The 18,798-nt window shown below is 42.0% G+C and overlaps 1 protein-coding gene across 2 annotated transcripts in view; it reads left to right on the forward strand.

The window, feature by feature from the left end:
• Nucleotides 1–18,798, forward strand: part of LOC126183464 (glutamate receptor ionotropic, kainate 2-like) — a 499,151-nt gene that overhangs the window by 450,728 nt on the left and 29,625 nt on the right. The gene's annotated exons all lie outside the window — the stretch shown is intronic.

The following is an 18,798-nucleotide window of genomic DNA, read 5'->3' on the forward strand; positions in this document are numbered from 1 at the left end:
GTGTTATAGTAACATAAGGACACAACCTGTTCCACTTTCATGCAGTAACAGTAGGTCATGTCAACTAAGAAAATATGAAAAAAAAAAAAAAAAAAAAAAAAAAAAATGCTACCTCAGTATTCAGGGCATGGCAGATAAAAACTTAATTGTCAACGAATTTTCAAATGGAAACATTGGTGTAAAGAGGATGAGCTTGGGTACAAAGTATTGGATGATTACACACTACTTAGTTGCTATTGCAGAAAACAGCACTTACGTGGCGGGGTAGCAATATATGCAAAAACACCTCTTGCACCAAACTGTGGCAGGATAGATCTCAATACCCTTTGTGATGAAATGCATTTTGAAATGTCAGGTCTAGTAATTGAGAGCCTTAAGCTAATGGTAGCAGTAGTGTACAGGCCACCTAGTGGTGACCCCCATATCTTTCTGGAGAAACTTGAGGAACTCTTAATGTACATATGTATACCGAAATGGAAAAAATACAATGTTGTCATTGGAGGGGATATCAATTCAAGTTTTGATGTCCTGCAGGACAGAAAAACTGTGACAGAGCTCAAAAATGTGCTTCAACAATTTAACCTGTACTATGTTAACTGCAAACCTACCAGAGGCTCATCCTGTCTAGACAATATACACTCCTGGAAATGGAAAAAAGAACACATTGACACCGGTGTGTCAGACCCGCCATACTTGCTCCGGACACTGCGAGAGGGCTGTACAAGCAATGATCACACGCACGGCACAGCGGACACACCAGGAACCGCGGTGTTGGCCGTCGAATGGCGCTAGCTGCGCAGCATTTGTGCACCGCCGCCGTCAGTGTCAGCCAGTTTGCCGTGGCATACGGAGCTCCATCGCAGTCTTTAACACTGGTAGCATGCCGCGACAGTGTGGACGTGAACCGTATGTGCAGTTGACGGACTTTGAGCGAGGGCGATAGTGGGCATGCGGGAGGGCGGGTGGACGTACCGCCGAATTGCTCAACACATGGGGCGTGAGGTCTCCACAGTACATCGATGTTGTCGCCAGTGGTCGGCGGAAGGTGCACGTGCCCGTCGACCTGGGACCGGACCGCAGCGACGCACGGATGCACGCCAAGACCGTAGGATCCTACGCAGTGCCGTAGGGGACCGCACCGCCACTTCCCAGCAAATTAGGGACACTGTTGCTCCTGGGGTATCGGCGAGGACCATTCGCAACCGTCTCCATGAAGCTGGGCTACGGTCCCGCACACCGTTAGGCCGTCTTCCGCTCACGCCCCAACATCGTGCAGCCCGCCTCCAGTGGTGTCGCGACAGGCGTGAATGGAGGGACGAATGGAGACGTGTCGTCTTCAGCGATGAGAGTCGCTTCTGCCTTGGTGCCAATGATGGTCGTATGCGTGTTTGGCGCTGTGCAGGTGAGCGCCACAATCAGGACTGCATACGACCGAGGCACACAGGGCCAACACCCGGCATCATGGTGTGGGGAGCGATCTCCTACACTGGCCGTACACCACTGGTGATCGTCGAGGGGACACTGAATAGTGCACGGTACATCCAAACCGTCATCGAACCCATCGTTCTACCATTCCTAGACCGGCAAGGGAACTTGCTGTTCCAACAGGACAATGCACGTCCGCATGTATCTCGTGCCACCCAACGTGCTCTAGAAGGTGTAAGTCAACTACCCTGGCCAGCAAGATCTCCGGATCTGTCCCCCATTGAGCATGTTTGGGACTGGATGAAGCGTCGTCTCACGCGGTCTGCACGTCCAGCACGAAAGCTGGTCCAACTGAGGCGCCAGGTGGAAATGGCATGGCAAGCTGTTCCACAGGACTACATCCAGCATCTCTACGATCGTCTCCATGGGAGAATAGCAGCCTGCATTGCTGCGAAAGGTGGATATACACTGTACTAGTGCCGACATTGTGCATGCTCTGTTGCCTGTGTCTATGTGCCTGTGGTTCTGTCAGTGTGATCATGTGATGTATCTGACCCCAGGAATGTGTCAATAAAGTTTCCCCTTCCTGGGACAATGAATTCACGGTGTTCTTATTTCAATTTCCAGGAGTGTATTTACAAATATTAAGAGAACTTGTATGTCCACTGATGTAATTAGTTTCCCTTTCTCAGACCATGATGCAGTATATCTTAGTCTTAATAATGTAACTTCAGACTGCACCAAACCAGAATCTAAAACTGTGATTACTAGACCAGTGAGCAGAGAGAGGATGGATAGGTTTAGACATGCCCTCACTTATTTCAGTTGGGACACATGTTTTATTAGGCTTCAACACAGTTCAGCTGATATTGTATTCACAAAGTTTTTCACTGTCTTTTTAAATGTATTTGAAAATAACATCCCTCTAAAAAAATGTACAGTGAATATTAGTAGTAATTAAAGGAAAAGGAAAACGATGGAATGGTATACTCCACAGTTAGGGCAACTGAAAAATACTGCTATGCTGTATTCTAGTCTGTACAAAACCAGTAAATCAGAACTGTATAAAGACCTGTATGCTAAAGCTAAATGCAAGTATAGGAAGGCAATAAATGAAGCAAAGAAACTGCATAACAATTAAACATTGAAAAATCTAACAATAAATGCAAGAAGGCCTGGAGTGTAATAAACTCCATTGCACACATTAAACACAAAGAGGAAATTGCCATTGCCCCAGAAGAATTTAATAAATATTGCATTCGGTCCATTGAAGAAATTAGTAGTTCAATAATCAAACCACCTGAAAATGCACTTAGTATTATGGACAGCTGCTTTGAAAAGCTTCCCCCAAGCACCTTCACTTTCACAGAAGTGAGCCCAAATAATATCCTAAAAATAGTGAAAAATTTCAAACCTTCAGTTAGTGTTGATTACTATGATATGTCATGTAATTTGTTGAAATATGTTATTGATTGTGTGATTTATCCTTTAACTTTTTGTGTTAACAAATGCCTAGTTGAAAGTAAGTTCCCTGACATACTAAAAATTTCTAGAGTTGTGCCCATATACAAAAAGGGGAAAAGAACTGTCCCACTAGTTACAGACCTATATCCATAATACCAGTTTTTCAAAAATTTTAGAAAGTCTTGTTCCTCCTGCCACCGAACTTCACTAATTCCCACTATATCTAACTTTAACCTATCCATTTCCCTTTTTAAATTTTCTAACCTACCTGCCCGATTAAGGGATCTGACATTCCACGCTCCGATCCGTAGAACGCCAGTTTCCTTTCTTCTGATAACGACATCCTCTTGAGTAGTCCCCGCCCGGAGATCCGAATGGGGGACTATTTTACCTCCGGAATATTTTACCCAAGAGGACGCCATCATCATTTAATCATACAGTAAAGCTGCATGCCCTCGGGAAAAATTACGGCCGTAGTTTCCCCTTGCTTTCAGCCGTTCGCAGTACCAGCACAGCGAAACATGGACGGTAAATAGTTTGGACAAGAAGAGAATAGAAGCTTTCGAAATGTGGTGCTACAGAAGAATGCTGAAGATTAGATGGGTAGATCACATAACTAATGAGGAAGTATTGAATAGGATTGGGGAGAAGAGAAGTTTGTGGCACAACTTGACCAGAAGAAGGGATCGGTTGGTAGGACATGTTCTGAGGCATCAAGGGATCACCAATTTAGTATTGGAGGGCAGCGTGGAGGGTAAAAATCATAGGGGGAGACCAAGAGATGAATACACTAAGCAGATTCAGAAAGATGTAGGTTGCAGTAGGTACTGGGAGATGAAGAAGCTTGCACAGGATAGAGTAGCATGGACAGCTGCATCAAACCAGTCTCAGGACTGAAGACCACAACAACAACAACATATGTATGAGCAAGTTAGTGCCTACTTGGGTAAACTAAATATAATTAGTGATAAACAGTATGGATTTAGGAAAGGTAAATCCACAACGGATGCAATGGACTCCCTCGTAAAATTAGTCCTAGATGTGTTCGAGGCTAGGGACTATGCCCAGGCTACATTTTGTGACCTGAGCAGAGCCTTTGACTGTGTAGAGCATGACACTGTGCTGAATAAGCTAGTTTACTATGGTTTTGATGGCAACAGTATAAATATGTTCAGGTCTTTTCTAGAGAACCGTCAATAAGTTTTGTGCATTGGTAGGGAGAAATAAAATTTGGTTAATGTTAGGTACGGAATGCCTCAAGGGTCAGTGCTTGGACCTTTACTGTTTATACTAATGATTAATGACCTGCCCTTATTCATAAATTCTCATACAATATTGTATGGTGATGACACAACTTTTCTACATAAAAGCCCTGATCTAGGTACACTGAAAACACTGACCGAAAATACCCTTGCTCAGTCCTCATTATCGTTCAAAGCTAATGGCTTCTTGCTAAATGAAAACAAAACCCAGACACTTTACTTTAGCCTCAAAGAGATTCCTAACTACCAGGAATTAGAAACTGTTAAATTTTTAGGTGTTACTATGGACAATAAATTGAAGTGGGAACCACACATTAAAAATATATTGGCTAGGCTTTCAAGAGTTATTTATCTAATTAGAAATTTAAAAAGACATGTTTTCAATGACTATGTGAGATCAGCATATTTTGCCTTCTTCCAAAGCATCATCTCTTATGGAATTTTACTGTGGGGTAGTAGCTTTCATGTAAATGACATTTTACTTTTACAGAAGAAAGTACACTCCTGGAAATTGAAATAAGAACACCGTGAATTCATTGTCCCAGGAAGGGGAAACTTTATTGACACATTCCTGGGGTCAGATACATCACATGATCACACTGACAGAACCACAGGCACATAGACACAGGCAACAGAGCATGCACAATGTCGGCACTAGTACAGTGTATATCCACCTTTCGCAGCAATGCAGGCTGCTATTCTCCCATGGAGACAATCGTAGAGATACTGGATGTAGTCCTGTGGAACGGCTTGCCATGCCATTTCCACCTGGCGCCTCAGTTGGACCAGCTTTCGTGCTGGACGTGCAGACCACGTGAGACGACGCTTCATCCAGTCCCAAACATGCTCAATGGGGGACAGATCCGGAGATCTTGCTGGCCAGGGTAGTTGACTTACACCTTCTAGAGCATGTTGGGTGGCATGGGATACATGCGGACGTGCATTGTCCTGTTGGAACAGCAAGTTCCCTTGCCGGTCTAGGAATGGTAGAACGATGGGTTCGATGACGGTTTGGATGTACCGTGCACTATTCAGTGTCCCCTCGATGATCACCAGTGGTGTAAGGCCAGTGTAGGAGATCGCTCCCCACACCATGATGCCGGGTGTTGGTCCTGTGTGCCTCGGTCGTATGCAGTCCTGATTGTGGCGCTCACCTGCACGGCGCCAAACACGCATACGTCCATCATTGGCACCAAGGCAGAAGCGACTCTCATCGCTGAAGACGACACGTCTCCATTCGTCCCTCCATTCACGCCTGTCGCGACACCACTGGAGGCGGGCTGCACGATGTCGGGGTGTGAGCAGAAGACAACCTAACGGTGTGCGGGACCGTAGCCCAGCTTCATGGAGACGGTTGCGAATGGTCCTCGCCGATACCCCAGGAGCAACAGTGTCCCTAATTTGCTGGGAAGTAGCGGTGCGGTCCCCTACGGCACTGCGTAGGATCCTACGGTCTTGGCGTGCATCCGTGCGTCGCTGCGGTCTGGTCCCAGGTTGACGGGCACGTGCACCTTCCGCCGACCACTGGCGACAACATCAATGTACTGTGGAGACCTCACGCCCCACGTGTTGAGCAATTCGGCGGTACGTCCACCCGGCCTCCCGCATGCCCACTATACGCCCTCGCTCAAAGTCCGTCAACTGCACATACGGTTCACGTCCACGCTGTCGCGGCATGCTACCAGTGTTAAAGACTGCGATGGAGCTCCGTATGCCACAGCAAACTGGCTGACGCTGACGGCGGCGGTGCACAAATGCTGCGCAGCTAGTGCCATTCGACGGCCAACACTGCGGCTCCTGGTGTGTCCGCTGTGCCGTGCGTGTGATCATTGCTTGTACAGCCCTCTCGCAGTGTCCGGAGCAAGTATGGTGGGTCTGACACACTGGTGTCAATGTGTTCTTTTTTCCATTTCCAGGAGTGTAGTAAGAATAATAACGGATTCTGATAAAACAAAACATTGTAAACCTCTGTTTACTAAATTGCAGTGTCTTACAGTAGTAAACTTATTCATCTACAATGTTTTAATGTACATTAGAAACAATGTGTCTAATTTTGTGTTGAGAAGTGATATTCATAGCCATAATACTAGAAACAGAACATCTGTAGACGTACCCTATCATAGATTATCAAAATCGCATAACTCTTACCTAGTTCTTGGACTAAGGATGTTTAATAGACTAAGTGCTGACTTTAAAGAACTGCCTGTAAATATCTTTAAAGCTAAATTATACAAGCTACTAGTGAACAATCTGTTTTACACCATTGATGAATTCTTTGAAGATGAAAATACTATATTCTAACGTGTACCTATTTTATGTAAACGAATTTACATCGATATAGTAGTTTATGTAAAAATATATGCTCTTGACTTTTTCTTTTGCTGTAATCAGCTGAACGACAATAAAATTATTATTATTGTTGTTATTATTATTATTATGCAACAGACAGGTAAAGACAGGACTCAACTACTGATTCAGTTCACAGCATTGTGCACTGTTTCTTAGTAGTCTACTCCATCTGGAATCAATACAAGGGATCTCAGGAAAGGACAATCAGATGGGAATCATTCTGATGCAGATAGCCATGACAGGTTGCATCCCCATGTATGCCTTGTGATAAACAGAATTCAGGCAGCTTGAGTGGAGGGAGGGGGGCAAGGGGAGGGCTTAGGTCACACTATTCATAATGGCTCTCATGGTGGCACATGCAGCAACTTGTGGCTGTCAGTAAACCCATATAAAAAGCCACAGAAGCTAGATGGCCTGCAGTTAATGACAACTGGAGTTAATAAAACAAAATGACAGGTAAACACCAAACTGGAGTGTCAATAAATAATAGGCCACAAGCTAGTGATACCTCATGACATGGAAAACCCAACATTTTTCCGTGTTACCTGTGTCCATTCATAAGTAAACAAAGGCTTGGGGTTGGGTAGGGCAGGGTTGAAAGGGGAGGGGGCAGCTATGCGTACCCACTTCATCATCTCCTGGTTGCTATCTTCCGTCACTGCTGTTATCATCCATGTGGCCAGCTTCCTTACATTATCCACCGTTACTCTTGTCATTAGACCTGGGTTGTGACTTATTCTGAATAGGGTCACCAACAAATATTCCTGCTTCTTCATGCAAAAAAGCCAAATGGGCTGCCTCATGGAGTAATGTAGGAGAAGCTAGTTTAACTTCTTCTCCAACTTGCAGATTAATGTCACAAATAAACATGTCTATAGCTCTCATATTGGTCTTCTTCTCTAGGAGTACCTCATTACATGTGGCATCCCTGCCAAGAGTACAGGTTCAGCAAGAAATAGATCTCATCTGATAAGCATACTTCTCAAAAATTTTCTTTTCTTACTTCTGTTGGGACAGAAACAACTTGGTCCTGTAATAGCAGGCTGTTGATTTGTCTGTGTACCACTCTACTAGGCCTTTTGCTAGGATGTCAAAACTTTCAGCATTATTCATGCTGGCAACTGACTCTACATAATTATGTGCATCCTCTGATGATTTTATTTCTGCCAAACATAATAAAAAAGTATCTGACCACACACAAAAGTGGCCACGTCATGAATGTTTCGCAAGAATATCAATATATCCACATCTGGTCTTCCTACCCTAATTCCACTTAGGGTAATGGTTGGAAGACTGCTTATAATGGAAGGGGGGAGGCAACCACATGAACTTCAGCTGCCCTGTGTCTCTCAAAATTTGTCTGGACATCAAATTCAGTTTTTATCACAGTGGCCTGCAATCACCACTTTCTAAACTGCTAGTCCAGAGTTCAACCTTGATGGTTTCCTCAGTACCATTCTCAGTTTTTCCCCCCTAGTATGGGGTACAGGAGGATCTACAGTACCTAAAACACACAGCTCTAAATTGTTCTCGCATGACATACAGCTCTTGAAAACAGATACTCTCTGTTATACAGGGTGAGTTAGGAGGAAAGGTACATGTTGTGAGGGGTGATACTAGTGGTGATTCTGATCAAAAAACTCCTAATAAACATATGCCCTTTTCTTAACCATTTCAAGATAAACCAATGAAAACGACTAGGAATGGGGAACATGTAGCATCGTCCTTACTAACCCTGTCAATACACAGTTCACTTGCAATGGTGCAATTTTTTACCTCAAGTCTCAGTCAACAGTGCTTGTTGTAGTGCATGGTACTACAGTGTTGTTACATGAACAACGAATACAGTTTTTTGTAGTGAAAATGCCATGGATCTCCCCATGCAGAATATGCTGACATGATGTTTGTCTGTGGTTTGTCCAATGGGAAGTCCAGAGCTGCCGTGCAAGAATACCAACAATGATATCCAAATCGCAGAGTGCCAGATAGCAGGGTGTTTAGCAGGGTGTTTCACAGACTGCATGAGTGTGGTACACTTCTCAGCATAAATGTTGTCTCTGAATGGTCTGTACAACAAACTCGTAATGAAGTTGAAAACGTTCTTCAAGTAGTGGACTACAACCCTACTACAAGCTTTAGAAGAATTGCTGCCCATATTGGTATTCCACAAACATGAGTGCTAGGCCCAGTACACGAGCATAGCCTGTATCCATTTCATCGTCAGGGAGTACAACATCTGCATAAAGGAGATGCTGCCACCTGGCAAGAATTCTGTCAATAGATCATTGTCAGTGAGTGATTAATTCCACATATTCTGTTCACTGATGAGTCAACATTTACCCACAACAGAATCAACAGCATGCACAACTCTTATGTATGGGCAAATGAAAAAGTGCATGCTACTATGGAAACGAATTTTCAATGACATTTCTCAGTCAACATGTGGTGTGGTATTATTGATGAACAACTCATCAGTCCAGTTGTTTTAGATAACCATCTTACTGGGACACAGTATCTTGAGTTTCTTCAAAGTGTTTTACCAGAATACATAGAGGATATCCCTTTGGCAACATGAGCTCATATGTACTTTCAGCATGACAGAGCTCCTATACATTCCATATGGCCAGTGACACAGCATCTCAAAACCACATATCCTGGTCATTTGATTAGTCACTGTGGAGTCATTGCTTAGCCACTGAGGTCACCCAATGTTACGCCATTGGATTACTGTTTGTGGGGGTGGCTGAAGAGCGATGTCTACAAGTGCAGAGTGGACACAACAGAAGGACTTCTGGCTCATATTTTACATGTTTGTTCCCAGGTAAAGGAATGCAAAACTGAGCTCTGATTGGCGACACAGCACCTGTCTACAAGAGCAGCAACATGCATTGAAGTTGACAGTGGACTGTTTGAACATCTTCTGTGGGGAAATGTACACAATTAAACAAACCATAACATAACAGTATCTTAATTTACTGTCATCTGTACCTTTCCCATTACTAGCTATTTTCACGGATTACCTGGAGATGCTTAAGAAAAGGGTGTATGTTTATTAGAAGTTTTTTGTTCAGAATCACCAGCAGTATCACCTGTCAAAGCATGTACCTTTCCTCCTGGCTCACCTTGTAAATAGAAACTCATGCATAAATCTTGGCAAGATGCAGTGCTTGGAGAGCAGCAGCAGATGTGGATGGCAGCACGATGGTGTGCAAAGAGAAAATGTGGGCACACATGGCCTATGGCTGTGAGTATGCTGCACCCACATGATGATTGCATGGGTGGCAGTGTCAGTGGAGCAGAAATGACAAATGCCCACCAGCATCACAGACAGGGCCCTTAAGAAAGTGGCAGCAAGGCACTGCCTGGCATTGAACATAGGATTCTCAGGCTTTGCAGAAGTAAGAGCAGGTGCAGCATGTCCTGCGGCACTGAATGTTGGCGGCAGGGTGGCTCCAGCAAGCTGGCTGGTAGGTCTGGTAGTTCAGTAATGAACAGGGTGGTAGTGGCAGCTGTCAGTTATCTGTGGGTGCCACCTCTGGGTGGCAACAGTGGTGGGTGGGCCATACCAACCTAATGTAGTTCACTCGCACACTCTGCCCTTCTCACTGGGTGTTGATGAGCATGCTGCATGCACAGGGTGGCGCTCTTCTCGTCCCAGGATGGCAAAAAGGCAGCAGCTGCAGGTGGGCAGCCTCGGTGGTGAAGCTACAGTGATATGACAACATGGCAGTGGTGCCAGCCATGTGGTGCAGCATGATGCCAACTGGCTCTGATGCACACTCTGGATCCCAGCTAGTAGCTCTCACACAACTCTCACAAAGTCCACTGCCTCACTGGATGATGCAAAACAGAAATACTTTGCTCTGGTGTGGCATCAGCTTCTGCTCATGACCAGCGACAGACAGGAACTCACCACAATTACACAATTCCAACTATGATATCAGAATAAGTATTGTGGCATCTGTCTGTAAAACAGGTGAATTCTGGACAAAAATGTGGGTCAGGTACCAATTCTAATGCTAATTTGTCCAGGAATGACTGAGGGAAGCAACAGGGTGGGCATCCAGCAGGGCAACTTGAAATAATAACAGGAATAATGGAAATTTAGAACTCATGTAGTTCAGTGTACATTGTACATAAGGCACACCTGGGAAAAGTGTGCCTAGGTGACCAATAGCTTGGTGGAGTCATTTGTGCTAGGACATTGAGGAGTGAGGAGAGGAAGCATGCTGTCAGGTCATTGGCTTGTGGCAGAGAGAGCTCTTCAGAGAGCTGTTCTCAGTTTCATTATCTGCCTGCAACATTTGGCCCTTCACATGACATCTTCCTGATCCTCCTATTGGTGGCTACTGCATGAAAGTTTGCAGACTTACTTCACCAGCAGTATCCAACTGTGGGAACTTTGCCTAGCACAGCAATATCAGGATGAGCTGCAAAGCAACCTTCCACCAGCAGCTCACAACATCGAGTGAAAAAATGCGTAATAAATCCCATAATTTTCATAGGAGTGGCTTTGTGCACATTTCCTTTCTAGATCAAGGTGACAGACACCAATAAATCTTTTTGTAGATTATTGCTGATCCTAGTACTGATACCATGAACTGAGCTGTTGTGTGAAAAAAGATGTATGTTGTTTATGATAAATTTCATTAAATGGAAATATAATGAGAATCATTGGTAACCATTTGCAATTCCTTGAATAGACAGAAAATTCTCGAATCAACACAACAAATGATTTGTATCACACAGTTCTGGCCTCAAAAAACCTTAGGTTTCCTTGATTAGTTACCTCAAAATGTGGTCATGTATGACTTTGGGGAATGAAACTGCTGGCTATTCTATTGCTATTAATCTACAGGGGTTGAACAAAAATTATGGAAACACTGAATGAGATGCATGCTTGAATGTAGATGCAGATTCTAGGCAAGGCTGCAGATTGTGCTGTTGTAGTTGACTACAAATAGCAACTGTGCTGTCCTCAATGTGTCACAAGTGTCAATCATTGTCAGAAGTGTGTTCTGTGTAGTTGTGAGTGCATCTTGTCAAAGCTAAGTGCTTTTGAATGTGGGAAAATTATTGGTGTTCATAAGGTGGGTGCATCCATAACCAAGGAAGCTGAAATGTTTGGTGTTTCAAGTGGCACCCTATCGAAGATTTATACCATATTTTGGTAAAGCAGAGAAACAGCATCCACTAAGTCACAACATGAATGAAAGTGTGTGTTGAGTGATTCTGACATGGCCATCAGAGGGGACTGTGACAATGAATAAAGAGGGTGACAGCTGTGAAAGTCACCGTAAAACTGAATATTGCACTTGTGAACCCTGTCACCACCAAAAAAACCTGAAGGGAGCTCCAAAAGCAGAGAATTGCAGGATGAGTTGGAATTCCAAAACCACCACTCAGTGATGCAAATGCCCACTAAAGGAGAATGTATTGCTAAAGCCACAAAACTTGGATTATGGAGCAATGGACGAAAGCTGTTTGGTTGGATGAGACTTGCTGCAGAGTGTTTTCAACTTCTGGCCAGGTTTACATCCCAAGAGTGAAACATGTAGGTGGTTTAGTAACAATTTTGGCAGCCATATCATGGTATTCCATGGGCCACATGGTTACTCTACATGGTCACATTACTGGCAAGGATTATGTCACCGTTTTATCTGATCAGGTCCATCTCACAGTACAATATTTGTGCCCCAGTGCTGATGCTGTATACCAAGATGAAAGGACCCCTGCACACACAGCTTTCATGATCAAAGACTGGTTTTTTGACCATGGTCTGATGACATCATCTCTCCAGTAATACGAGGTGCATTCAAGTTCTAAGGCCTCCGATATTTTTTCTAATTAACTACTCACCCGAAATCGATGACACTGGCGTTACTTCTCGATGTAATCGCCCTGCAGACGTACACATTTTTCACAACGCTGACGCCATGATTCCATGGCAGTGGCGAAGGCTTCTTTAGGAGTCTGTTTTGACCACTGGAAAATTGCTGAGGCAATAGCAGCATGGCTGGTGAATGTGTGGCCTTGGAGAGTGTCTTTCATTGTTGGAAAAAGCCAAAAGTCACTAGGAGCCAGGTCAGGTGAGTATGGAGCATGAGGAATCACTTCAAAGTTGTTATCACAAAGAAACTGTTGTGTAATGTTAGCTCGATGTGCGGGTGCGTTGTCTTGGTGAAACAGCACACGCGCCGCCCTTCCCGGACGTTTTTGTTGCAGTGCAGGAAGGAATTTGTTCTTCAAAACATTTTCGTAGGATGCACCTGTTACCGTAGTGCCCTTTGGAACACAATGGGTAAGGATTATGCCCTCGCTGTCCCAGAACATGGACACCATCATTTTTTCAGCACTGGCGGTTACCCGAAATTTTTTTGGTGGCGGTGAATCTGTGTGCTTCCATTGAGCTGACTGGTGCTTTGTATCTGGATTGAAAAATGGCATCCACGTCTCATCCATTGTCACAACTGACGAAAAGAAAGTCCCATTCATGCTGTCGTTGTGCGTCAACATTGCGTTCTAAAGGGCACTACGGTAACAGGTGCATCCTACAAAAATGTTTTGAAGAACAAATTCCCATTCATGCTGTCGTTGCGCATAAACATTGCTTGGCAACATGCCACACGGGCAGCCATGTGGTCATCCGTCCGCATTCGTGGCACCCACCTGGATGACACTTTTCGCATTTTCAGGTCGTCATGCAGGATTGTGTGCACACAACCCACAGAAATGCCAACTCTGGAGGCGATCTGTTCAACAGTCATTCGGCGATCCCCCAAAACAATTCTCTCCACTTTCTCGATCATGTCGTCAGACCGGCTTGTGCGAGCCCGAGGTTGTTTCGGTTTGTTGTCACATGATGTTCTGCCTTCATTAAACTGTCGCACCCACGAACACACTTTTGACACATCCATAACTCCATCACCACATGTCTCCTTCAACTGTTGATGAATTTCAATTGGTTTCACACCACGCAAATTCAGAAAACGAATGATTGCATGCTGTTCAAGTAAGGAAAACGTCGCCATTTTAAGTATTTAAAACAGTTCTCATTCTCGCCACTGGTGGTAAAATTCCATCTGCCATACTGTGCTGCCATCTCTGGGACATATTGACAATGGCCTTAGAACTTGAATGCACCTCGTATGTATAAAATGCTTGTTGAAAAATTTTGCAATGCTAGACTTGCATGTTGCCAGAGTATTATATGCTCTTAAAACTATCTGCTCCTCTTCTTCTGTATTATATCACTTTCTTCCATCATTATATTCTTTATTGTCTTGTTTTGTTACCTGATATGGGTGTCTTTTCATTATAATAGGTCTGGATTACAGTCTTTATTATTTCACAACAAATGTAGTAATGAGCTAGGGCATCAATGTCAGAGCTTTATGTGACTGATAGAGAGAGTTCCCTATTTCCACTACAAGTTACCTTTATTCAGTGAGTAATCCAAGTTTTTTTTAAAGATTTAGGTCTAATCATAATTACTGTTGAGAGAAAAAAAAGGTGAAGACTATTATGCTTCGTAAAATTATTTACATTTGTATGGAAAATACTGGCTGTTTTAAATTAAAAGAAATGATATTCACTGGCAGTGACATTGAAGGGCTCACCATTGAACTATTTGGTTTCACATTAGTTGCAAAAATGTCATTAATAAATGTCTCAAAAGAAGATATTCAAGACCCTCATGAGTTACATGTTTGAGCTTTTTTAATCTGAAACTTATTTCTCAATAATTATAAATGAAAAGCACAGTACTTAGTACATTCTACAGCATTCTTAATACTTTTTTACAATAATAAATCACTATTTACAGCAACTTCATAGTGGAAGTAAAAGTAATTCACATTCTCCGTGCAGTAGAGCAGAGAGCACTGTGTCTCCAAGTGAGACAATGTAGCTTGTGTACTTGTTCAATATGTGGGAGAATATGACAGAACTGTAGACTTTCATTTTGGAAGCAATTTGGAGGGCAGTATTGTCAACATGCAACATGCAACAGGCATCCAGACAACAGTACAAACCCCAGCATTCGTGGTGCAAGACGGTGAGGAAGAGAACACCTAGTATGGAACCTGGATCAGTTTAGTTAGTTCTGATCACCAATGTCTGCAGCATTTGTCTGACACTGAATGATCATCATAGAAATTTGTGGATGTCGCTGGGTACCAATACATATCTCACGCATGCCATTCCACGAGCTCAGAAGGGATAAGGATTACTCCTGTTTTGGACCATTGTCATGAATGGATGTCATAAATGTCTTATCACTATCCAGGAGAGTGCAGATGGCAGCACATATAGATGTAGTAATAAATTGCTCTGTAAATATCAGTCATTCCATCAGTAAATTGCCTACTGTGTGAAAAAGAAGTGATAGAAGGTGTCAGAACATGTAAAGTGACTATAAATGCTATCATTTATGTTATTTTGTGAAAATAAAACTGGGTAAAAATTCAAGAGACTGTGGAACTGAGTATAACAGTTGTGTAGCTGTTTTGGAAATCTGCAGTGCTGGACTTTGAAATAAGTGTGAGAGAAAAACTGCAAAATGACCTAAGTAAAATCAGACAGTATGCTCAAATGCTGAAAAGTTTTGTTCAGTATGTGAATGTTTCCACAAAAACACAAAACTGTGAACAAGAGAATGTGTACTTTAGGCCTAAGAAATTCTTTCACACTGTTTTCTATACAAATGATTTCCAAGTCCCATTAATGAATAAATATGATGTTTTAAATTCAGGTAATTGAAAAATGTGGAAGAAAATATCAATGTTGCAGGAAACTGTTCAGAAAGACCCATTGAGCAAAAGGTGTCAGTTGAAGCTTGTTACTATCACATATAATTTGACATAAAATTCTGTCAGCACAACATTTGACAAAACAGGATATAAAACAAAATACACAGTGAAGAAAAAAAAATGAATATATGTATATTATCAACCAGTCATCAAAGCGACAGCCCACAGTCATGTCAGATATGCAGTCAGAGTGTAAAATAGGTCAATTCACAAAGCCTGTTGCTCCAATATGGGAACTGCTGAAAAACTGTGAAAATGAAGTAAAGCAAGGTCAAAATGTGTTGTAATTGGAGCAGTAAATGATGTGTATAAAAATGAAAGTAGCCTTACAGTAAGGGCACTGAGTGAATCACTGTGAAAAATTTCACAAGCAAATGTTTTTGCAGCAAGACGGTGAATAAATGCACAGGAAGCATCAACTCATTGCCGCATGTGGTCCTCAGTCAGCATGCGTGGCACCCATCTTGCGCACACCTTCCGGTAGTTCTATGTTTCCATTAAAATTCTGTGAGCGGTGCTTTGGGAAACTTCAGAAACCAATGTGTGGATATCATCCAGGGTGATCCGCCGATTTTCTCATATGCTTTGCTCAACCTTCAACACTGTTTCCTTAGAAATTGATGGTCTCCTGCTCCTTTGTTCATTGTGAATTTCAGTCTGACCAGCTGCAAACTCCCTACACCATTTACAAAAATTTTTGACGTCCATGCACGACTCACCATACACTTCCGTCAATTGGCGATGGATTTCAATTGGTGCAGTGCATTCAAAAACTGAATAACTGCGCACAATTCACACTTAGTGGTAACATCCAATGGGAGCTCCAATCTCAACAGCTGCCAAGCAAAGACTTGAGTACCTCAGCACGGCATGTGCATGTTTACACACAGCGCATGAAGCACTCTTCATAACAGTGACCAACTGCCACACAACCAGAGTTCTGTACTTATAAAAAAATAGGAGACCTTACATTTGGGATTACCCTCATAGAAATAGAAATACTAACACTAGTCAGTTTGCTTATTTGTTTCTCTGAACACTGGTGCAAAGAAAGTGAAATTGTATATTCAGCCTTAATGTAATATGATATTGCCTGTTTCTGTAGTAGAACATCCACCACATGTGGGGGTTCATGTACCTATGTCAAGAAAAATTATTTCATTAAAAGCTAGAAATGGCCTCATTGCATCAAGTGAAGATAAACATTTTGAATTATCAACTGTTGAGATTACAACACATAGTACGAGTCCTGTTCAAAAAATTCCAGAACTTTGTCCACAAAATTTTTCTACACTTATGTTTTACTTTTTGTGTATGGTCTCCTTCAAAATACTCTCTTTCACTATTGATACACCACTCCCAACACTGTTTCCACTTCCAAAAGCAGTCTTGGCATGCCTCTTGCTGGATCTCATGAAGCACCGTTTGCGAATATTCTTTTATCTCATCTGTCATTGCATATCTTCATCCTTTCAGTGTTTCAACATCATAACCATAGAGCCACATCTCATCACTAGTTATGACCCTCTTAAGGAACATCTCATCCTCATTTGTGCGATCCAAAAGCAAAGGTCTGTCTAGTCTTGACTCATGAGCCATGAGATGAACATGACAGCAACACGATGCTTTCCAAGATGCTGTGTCACAATTTCATGACATGATCCAACTGAAATGTTAATTTCTTGTGCAATCTCTCAGACAGTTAATCTTTGATGCTCGTGACATGTGTACCATCAGTAGATATCGAAGGGCATCCTCAACGAGCATCATCTGTAACTTCCATCTGGTCATTTTTAAACCATGTGAACCATTTGTAATAGTAAGTACAGCTTAAGTGTTCATCGCTGTAGGCTTCCTGAATCATTTGGTGTGTCTCTGTAAAGGTTTTCCTGAGTTTCATGCAAAATTTAATGCAAACCTGTTGTTCCTCTAACTCTCCCATCTTGAAATCCACAAACTGTGTGACACAACATTCTACTTAATACACCACTGAACAATAACTAACAGACATACAACAATGAAACATCCAGCAGTTACACATTAAACACAGATGTGTGTATGGATGCCAACCACATCTCGCTCCAACACACCATTGGTGCAAAATTAGGAATGTTCCGGAAGTTTTTGAACAGACCTCATATATAAAAAAATTTATTGTATTTTGTATGAACCTATCTCCTAGTGGGGCTATTGACATATTTTTCTCAAAACTGATTCAGAGTCTAGGAAAGGTATCTAGTCCAAAAACTAGAATAATTACTGTAGTGATGAAGTGAAATATTGTCAGTAATACCTACTTCAATATGTTGTACAGTTATGGCATATCTTCACTTATTAACTGTCCAACCAGATTTTCTTCATGATATACCATGCAGAAGTAGGTATCTATAGAAGAAAGTGTCATATACCTGTTCAAAATTTACTCCCACCAGATCATCTTTGTCAGTTATTAGAAGTAGATATTTCAATAGGAAAGCCAGAAAAGTTGAATTCATACAAAAGGGTCTCCTCAAAACCAAATCTGTATGAAATTGCAGCTCACTTACAACATGAACAGTATAACAGAATTAATGCAGAAACAAATGTCAACAAAATCTTCAACAAATTCATGGTACTATCAAAATTAAATTCTGAAGAAGCATTTCCCAAAAAAACTGCATTCCATTGGAAGTTCAGATAGAAATACAGTATATGTGTTACAAAAGGTATTTTTAAGTGGTCTGTTATATTTAGAAGTAATTTTTTTTTCAAAAACTGTACTTCATAGTTAGATTAAATAATGTCAGTACTATAAAAACTTTTTAGGATTTTTATACAAAATGCATGTATTAAAATAATGTTTTGTGAATTTTTGACACTGGTATTTCCAAGCTCAGTTTTTAAACCTAATCCCAAGTATATTTTTAAAAATAAACTATACATTTTGTAGTACAAAAGTAGCTATTCTGCCTAATGAAGAGCAAATAAAAAAAGAGATGATAATGTTTATCAACATGAGGATGAGGAGGGGAGGGAGGAGATTAGTGTTTAATGTCCTGTCAACAGCTAGGTCATTAGAGATGAAGCACAAGCTCGGATTAGGGAAGGGTGTGAAAAGAAATTGGTCATGTCCTTTCGAAGGAACCATCTCGGCACATCCCTGAAGGAATTTTAGGAAATCATGGGAAACTTAAATCAGGACAGCTAGGCACAGATTTGAACCATTGTCCTTCTGAATGAAAGTCCAGTGTGCTAAACACTGTGCCACCTCACTCATTTTATCAGCACATCAGAGTATTCACAAACTTGATGTAAAAATGTTTGAGGCCTGTTAACATATTGATAACTTCAAATAACCACTGCAGTTCTATAGTATTGATGACAAGTTATTTCTCTGTGAACTACTATAGGACACTCAATATACCTTGCTTGTTCAAAAGTTACTACAGTCACAAAATAATTGAAAAATTGTGTTGATTGATTTCCCTCAAATTTAACACCATGTAGCA

Source organism: Schistocerca cancellata, chromosome 4 (assembly GCF_023864275.1).
Source record: "Schistocerca cancellata isolate TAMUIC-IGC-003103 chromosome 4, iqSchCanc2.1, whole genome shotgun sequence".
NCBI classification, from domain to species: Eukaryota; Metazoa; Arthropoda; class Insecta; order Orthoptera; family Acrididae; genus Schistocerca; species Schistocerca cancellata.